Source organism: Heliangelus exortis, chromosome 4, assembly GCF_036169615.1.
Source record: "Heliangelus exortis chromosome 4, bHelExo1.hap1, whole genome shotgun sequence".
Lineage (NCBI taxonomy): Eukaryota > Metazoa > Chordata > Aves > Apodiformes > Trochilidae > Heliangelus > Heliangelus exortis.
In genome coordinates, this window is record NC_092425.1 from 21,228,912 (window position 1) to 21,235,724 (window position 6,813).

At 40.5% G+C, this 6,813-nt stretch overlaps 1 long non-coding RNA gene across 1 annotated transcript in view; it reads right to left on the reverse strand.

Moving 5' to 3' along the window:
• LOC139795937 (uncharacterized) overlaps nucleotides 1–5,122 on the reverse strand; it is a 37,303-nt gene extending 32,181 nt beyond the window's left edge. Inside the window, exon 1 of the long non-coding RNA XR_011725762.1 lies at nucleotides 4,663–5,122. This is a non-coding gene — a long non-coding RNA (uncharacterized lncRNA). The remainder of the gene's footprint in view (nucleotides 1–4,662) is intronic.
• Between the last annotated feature and the right edge of the window lie 1,691 nt (nucleotides 5,123–6,813).

Consider the following 6,813-nt stretch of genomic DNA (forward strand, 5'->3'; position numbering starts at 1 on the left):
TCAGATCAGACTATTCTCAAAATTATGTTAGGAGCTCAACACTAAAAAGGTGTGTGTTTTAAAGGGCTGTGGTAGCATTTTTACATTTATTTTGTCTGTAGAATAGGAGGTTTATGCTTATGCTGCTGTTGTCTTCAGGAATTAACTTCCAAGAAGTCTTGGATTATTTGCTGCACCATGAACTGGCCCTGAATTGTGAGATTTACTTCTTTTAAGGTAAGGTTTGTTCCTTTAAACAAGTCAAATAAAATGCTATTCAAACCCATGAAGTGTTCTTTTGCCATGCATACTAATATGCTCTATTAAGAATATAATTTTTAAACAAGCAAAATGTATTTCTGCAAAACTCTGATCAGATAGTAATAAAGTGATGAACAACAGTTCTGGGACAGTTTCACCACAAGTAAATTCCCTCTCCACTTAAATGAGAGATATTTAGGGGGTTATTTCCAGGCCCAGCTTACATGTATTCGTAAGCCAAACCAATTTGCTACATACCTCAGAGAAAGTTACAACGGATTATTGATTAACTTTATACTTACCTCTCTTACCATACAACTTCTCTTACGTTACAACCTGAGCTGGTAGCTTTTTCAGAGATTAAGTTTTCAGTTAAATGCAGCTTGAGTTCTTCAGTGTCTGAAAGACTGACTGCATACTGTCCTTATTACACAGCTTACAAACATTTTAACACAAGTGCAATAACATAAGACAAGTTGATTGTTATTGCTCTAACATAAAAAAAGGGCATATGGTTTCTGTTAGACTATTCTGCTTATTTAGCTCTTACAGCTGTTGTGGAAGCAAATAGAAATTTTAGGTAGGTCTCTCAGAACTTTAATTGGTTTCTGTATGCATAGCTATTTATGCTAAAAGCTTTCATTTAAACAAATACCTTCGTGCAGTTAGCACAAGGCAAAAGCAATTGTCAGTCATTCACCATTTGTATTTCCTTTCATTATCCAACTACTCAGTGATCCCAGGCACAAATCAAGCAGCGCTTGGAGACACCCTGTGACAGCACACAAAATGTTAGTGCCTGGTCCTGAAGGACTTTCAGTCAAAAAAAGATTCAAACCTTCTGTAATAGTTTCCCTGCAGGCCTGATAAAAAACCACATTGAATATTATTGCAAAAGTTTGCTAAAGCTCCAACCAGTGCACAGTAAAAGTAGATGCTGTGCTAAGTGACAACATTTGCCTCCACTTTCTTTCTCTGCTCTTAAGCTGGGTCCCAATTCTTATTAGGAGCACAGCCCAGGATCAGATGGGCAGCCTGGGGCTAGTTAAAGAAAACATTCTTTCTCTTCAGCTCTGACAGCTTTTAAACAAACAGTTGTTTAAAACTGTTTCCGATTTTAGAACTTTAGAAATGTCCTCAGTTAAAACAGATCTGTAAGGCACAGAAGGCTGCTGTCAGAGAGAAACAAGTTGAATCAATAAAATTTACTACCTCTCCATCTGATGGAAGCTAACGTGTTTCTTCAGACTGTAGCAAATACATGCAAATATGTTCTGTCCCAACAAAATATTTATTTTGTCACATCTGGAAAGCATATAGCATATCTCCTTTCCTCCCAAGCCAACAAAAGCAGCCGTCTGGTAGCACAGTCAGAGTAGAATCACGTCTGGAGTACGATCTTCTGGAGTCCTGCAATTACATCCAAATCTAAGATTCCAGGGTTTGGATCACCAGTATAGCAATGTATGCCTGAAACTGCAGAAAGTCTTACTCAATTGCTCTGGCAAACACAAATCACTTTTTGAGCATGTCTGGGTTTTAACCTCATGATCCACTGCTAGACCCATAGCACACACACGCTCCCACAACTGATCTGTATATACACAAGGGGCTGTAAGGTCCATATATTATGTTTATCTTGAGTAAAGCCTGCTTGCTGTTGCTCCCAGCATCACTCTACAGGTACACGTGGAAATACAAAGTGGGATCACTTGGGGGTGCTGATGGATGAAAAGATGACCATGAGCCAGCAACGTGCCCTTGTGGCCAATAGGGCCAATGGTATCCTGGGGTGCATTAGAAGGGGGTGGCCAAGAGAGGTGGCCAGTAGATCAAGAGAGGTTCTCTTTCCCCTCTGCTCTGCCCTGGTGAGGCCACATCTGGAATATTGTGTCCTGTTCTGGGCCCCTCAGTTCCACAAGAACATGGAACTGCTTGAGGGAGTCCATCACAGAGCCTCCAAGATGATGAAGGAAGTGGAACATCTCCCTTATGAAGAAAGGCTGAGGGAGCTGGGGCTCTTCAGCTTGGAGAAGAGGAGAATGAGGGGTGACCTCATCTGTGTTTATAAATATGTGAGGGGTGAGTGCCAGGAGGACAGAGTCAAGCTTTTCTCAGGGGTCACTAACAATAGGACAAGGGGCAATGGTTACCAACTGGAGCATAGGCAGTTCCATGTAAATATTAGGAGGAATTTTTTCACTGTGAGGGTGACAGAGCAGTGGCACAGGATGCCCAGGGAGGTTGTGGAGTCTCCTTCCCTGGAGACATTCAAAGCCCACCTGGATGTGTTCCTGTGTCACCTGCTGTGGGTGACCCTGCTCTGGCAGGGCGGGTTGGACTCGATGATCCTTCAAGGTCCCTTCCAGCCACTAACTTTCTATGATTCTGTGATTTTATGATCATGGCTTGGAACATAATCAAGTTTTTAGGGCAGCACACTCTTGAGAATTTGAGCATATCCTGGATGCACTTTTCATTAGCACATATCTAGCAAGCAAATAAATCCTATGAATGCACATCTGTGCCCAGATAGTAGCATTAATAACCAGGAAGAGTAAGTGTGCTTCACATTTCTATTAGTAATGTATTATCTTGCTGTAAATATTAACTTTGCTGTAGTTTAGATCACTAAATGGGAAAATAAAGAGATTCTGCTCTTAATGATCTTCTTAATACTAGTATTTGGCATACCAGTGGGAATTATGGAGAGATACAATGTAAGATTTCATTTCTAGTGCCATTAGAGCCTTGAGACACACAGATAAAAGTGTAAAATGACATAAGTATGCAGAAGGAGGATTTTAGTGACTTTTTAAAATAACTTCTTAATCACAGAAGTGTTTCTCATACAATTGTTTCCAGCATGTAATTTAAATTGAAAGTTCTGTTTAACAGGAATAGATGTAGTGAACCATTTTTAGTAGGATTTCTTATTAGAATATCACAGTTTTGCAATTAGCAGAAGATAAAATTCTAATATTATACACTTCCACAGTAGAGGGCAAAAGCTCTCAATGGTTAGAAGAGAAATAAAACTGTTTCTTTGTTCAGCCCCATTTTGTGATAGAAAGCAAATACAGTTTCTAATACATGCCACTTAAAAGTGTTAAGGATGAAAAGGAAAAAAAAAAAAAAAAGAAAAAAAAAAGATATAAAACCTCCCACTTACAAGACAGTAGGGGAAAAGCAGCTGATAACCTTTATATAGCAAGAGAAAATATGTATTATAGCTACAAGAAGATAATTTTGTTTTTGCAAAAGAGAATTGCTCAGGACAAGATTGGGATAGTCTCTAAATCAATTAAATACTTCCACTTTAAGAAATGTAACTTCTCAACGGAAACAGAAGCAGCTACTCAAGCTCTTCTGGATAACACACAACTTCAAAACAGCAGCCCTGAGATTACTTAGGCAGATTTCCTGAATTTGTGTCTGTACTGGACAAGAGTTTTGCAACAAGATTCAGCTCTTACACCACACTGATACGATGCAAGACATATTCTGTGTCACCAGTAGTAAACTCTATGCCTACAAAAAGACCTCAGATGGTCTAGAGATTTCTTCCCAATGCCATTAGAGATACAAGTTAGCTTGTTTCACCAAAACAAACACCAAAGCAAAACCCCACAAAACTTTCCTTGTTTACATTGACTGATGGTATATAAGTGTATATACTCCTAGCTCTTTAAATTCAGAAATTTCAGGTTCAGGTAGGCCTATGGGAGAAACACCTCCTAAAATCAAAACCCCAGTAATAATGACCAGCCTGTCAGCTATGTTGCCTGTACTCCTTCTAGAAAGCAAAGTTTCCAATGCCTCCATCTGAGCCACTAGAAAGAAATCCATAAGCACTCATTCAGTACACCTGGGCATTGCCAGACATTTACATCAAGGGGACAGACAGAACATAAAGTTATGAAAACCAGGAAACAACTGGAAAAAGTGATGAAACACTAACACCAGAACTATCTAGTACCCACTACCTTACCATAGGCATGCATAGACCTTGCTGTGTCTTTCTTCAGGGAAGAAAAGGTTAATCCCTGGCCTAAGCAATCAAAGCCTCTCAGCCTCTTTCCAAGGAAGCACTCAGTGTTTCCCCTTTTTCAGTCTAATCTCTATTTGCAAACAACAGCTTTCCACACCAGTTCTGCCATTCAAATCCTGCTGGACTCTGCAAACTGGAGCTCCAGTCAGGATTTAAACATGAGCCTCATAAAAGCCTGAGCTTTCTTCAAGGACACAGCAAGGCCTTGCTGCAGCACTTTTCCTCATAGGGGAACAAACTTTTCAGCTCTTTCATCCTTTGCAGAGAAAGCAAGTCTGCCCCTCTCATAGCACAGGTCTCTGCAGAGCTCCCCATTTAACTCCAGCCTTCCCTAACTCATAAAGACCAGAAACATAGGCTTCTGCTCCCACCTGAGTTCCTCAGCTCTCTGTTTCTTCTTTCATTTCACATGGATCTTGTGATTTTCTTGTAGCCAAGCACTGTCAACTTCAGAGAATTTTTCTCCTCTTGTAGATGTTTCTCCCTACCTCCCTTGCTGCAGCCACAGGTTCCTCACACCCCAGGCACACCTGAGGCTCCATTAAGACTCCTTCCTGCTAATTCAGTTACACCTCTGCTCTGAATGGATCCCACAACTTCCCACCCCTATAATGAAAAGAGGACAGTCTTCAATCCCTGTTGTGTACAAGACTTTTAAGAGCTTCAGGATTGCTTGTTACCTGGAACCAGGCAGGAAAGAGACTGTTTTCATAGATTTGCAGCAGTTTCAGAAAAATACTTTGCTTTTCTTTGAGATGGACCTGTATGCTTGAAAAAGCTACAGGGATAAAACAAGGTAGACCTGCTCACTCCTGAAGAGTAAACAGTTTTGATTGTTCAGCTGAGATCAAAGAGACTCTGCTCAAATTGATTTTGACCTCTGTCCCTTACACATCAAATGAGCGTCCCAGTCTCTTGGGTACACTGACACTCATGTACTCCCTTTTGACCAGGAATGCCATTTACACTGCAGAAGTTTTCAGTGAACAGGTATGTGGTTGTAGAAACTGTTGAGTTACCAAACAAACATTTTCTTCAAGCAAATAAACCAAACCCTTTCCCTCCCCCACAAAATGCAGCAAAACTGAATGCAAAGTACTCTTGCCCACCATGCTTCATCAGGTTCCAGAACAGCAGTGAGGAGCTGGCTCCTTGACCCACTGTGAAAGTACTTGATTCAGTGGCACAATGTTTAATTTCTGCACCTCTACAACCTGGTGGTTAAATCTGCACAAGATTTGCATTAATTATTCACTAGAACCAGAACCCCCCCTTTTGCTTTTCTTTGGGAGTGCCCTCACCAGCAAGTGATACACTCACTCTTCCTAATCCAAAGCAGATTAAATTATTCCATGCAAAACTTCACTGAAGCAAATTCAGTAAGCAGAATACTAAAATACTGTATAACCTGGCATTGCCTTTTCAGTCCTGCAAGCAGTGAATGAAATGAACTTTTTGTACCTACTGTCCACATGAATGCTTTAATCATTAAGCCCTTGGACAAACGTGGTGGGGGGTATTGGCCGCTCTTTTTACCTGCCTAAGATAATAAATAAAACTGTTCTATCTCAACTTCATTTTAAATAAATAAATAAAAATTTATATATACATATATATCCATAGCAAGTCAATCTACCAAGCAGTAAAGCATTTCTAATACCCTTTCACTGCCTGACCCTTCAGGCCAGAGTGTAGGAATGTAGGGTCACCTGGATACCCACACCCACCGAATATCTATCTGACTGTCTGTCTGTCTGTCTATCTATCTGTTTTATCTTTCTATCCATCCAACCATCCCTTCCAGAGACACTCAGCTTTCGACCACCTTCTTCTCTTTCCAGACTGGTATCCAATTTTACACAGTTGAGTATGAATCAGCACCCTCAGGTGGTTTTATTAAGTATTGTGGCAGTTCTCTCAGGCCTATACAGCTCCTTCTTCGTATTACCTCTCCTAAAAAGTATCACTGTCTGTTCCTGACATATCTGTGTTTTGCACAGAGCCTATGCTCATTAAGTCCAGAATGATTGCTGGATTATTTTCCATATATGAAGGAGGTGGGTAATCTGTAAATCTCAATGGAATAAATGAGGGAGGCAGTGAGTATTCCAGCACTATCAAGTCTGAGGCACCTGGGCATCACACATGCTATGCAGGCACTTGTGTTTTACAGATCTTTCAATGCAAAATTGCAGCAGAGTGTAAATTTTAACCTCACATACATGGAAACCACTCAAATCTATTTGTGGATCTAACCTTTAGACCTTTTAAAAATAAAAATAATCTCAGCAGGTGTATTTTTTCTTTGCTGCTTCTTCCCTTCCCTATCTAACCTGGGAATTAAAAGAGCCAACGAGTTTGCAACAAAGCTACAAACCACAGTTTGGAAATGAAAAAGACAAAAGGCCAATTTGCTTAACACCAACCCCACTTGAATGAACCCCAAGGTCACTGGGCATTAGCCTTAAAGCACAGTGGGGCAACACCAGGTGGAAATGCTCAAAGGCAAAACTGTTGTGGTA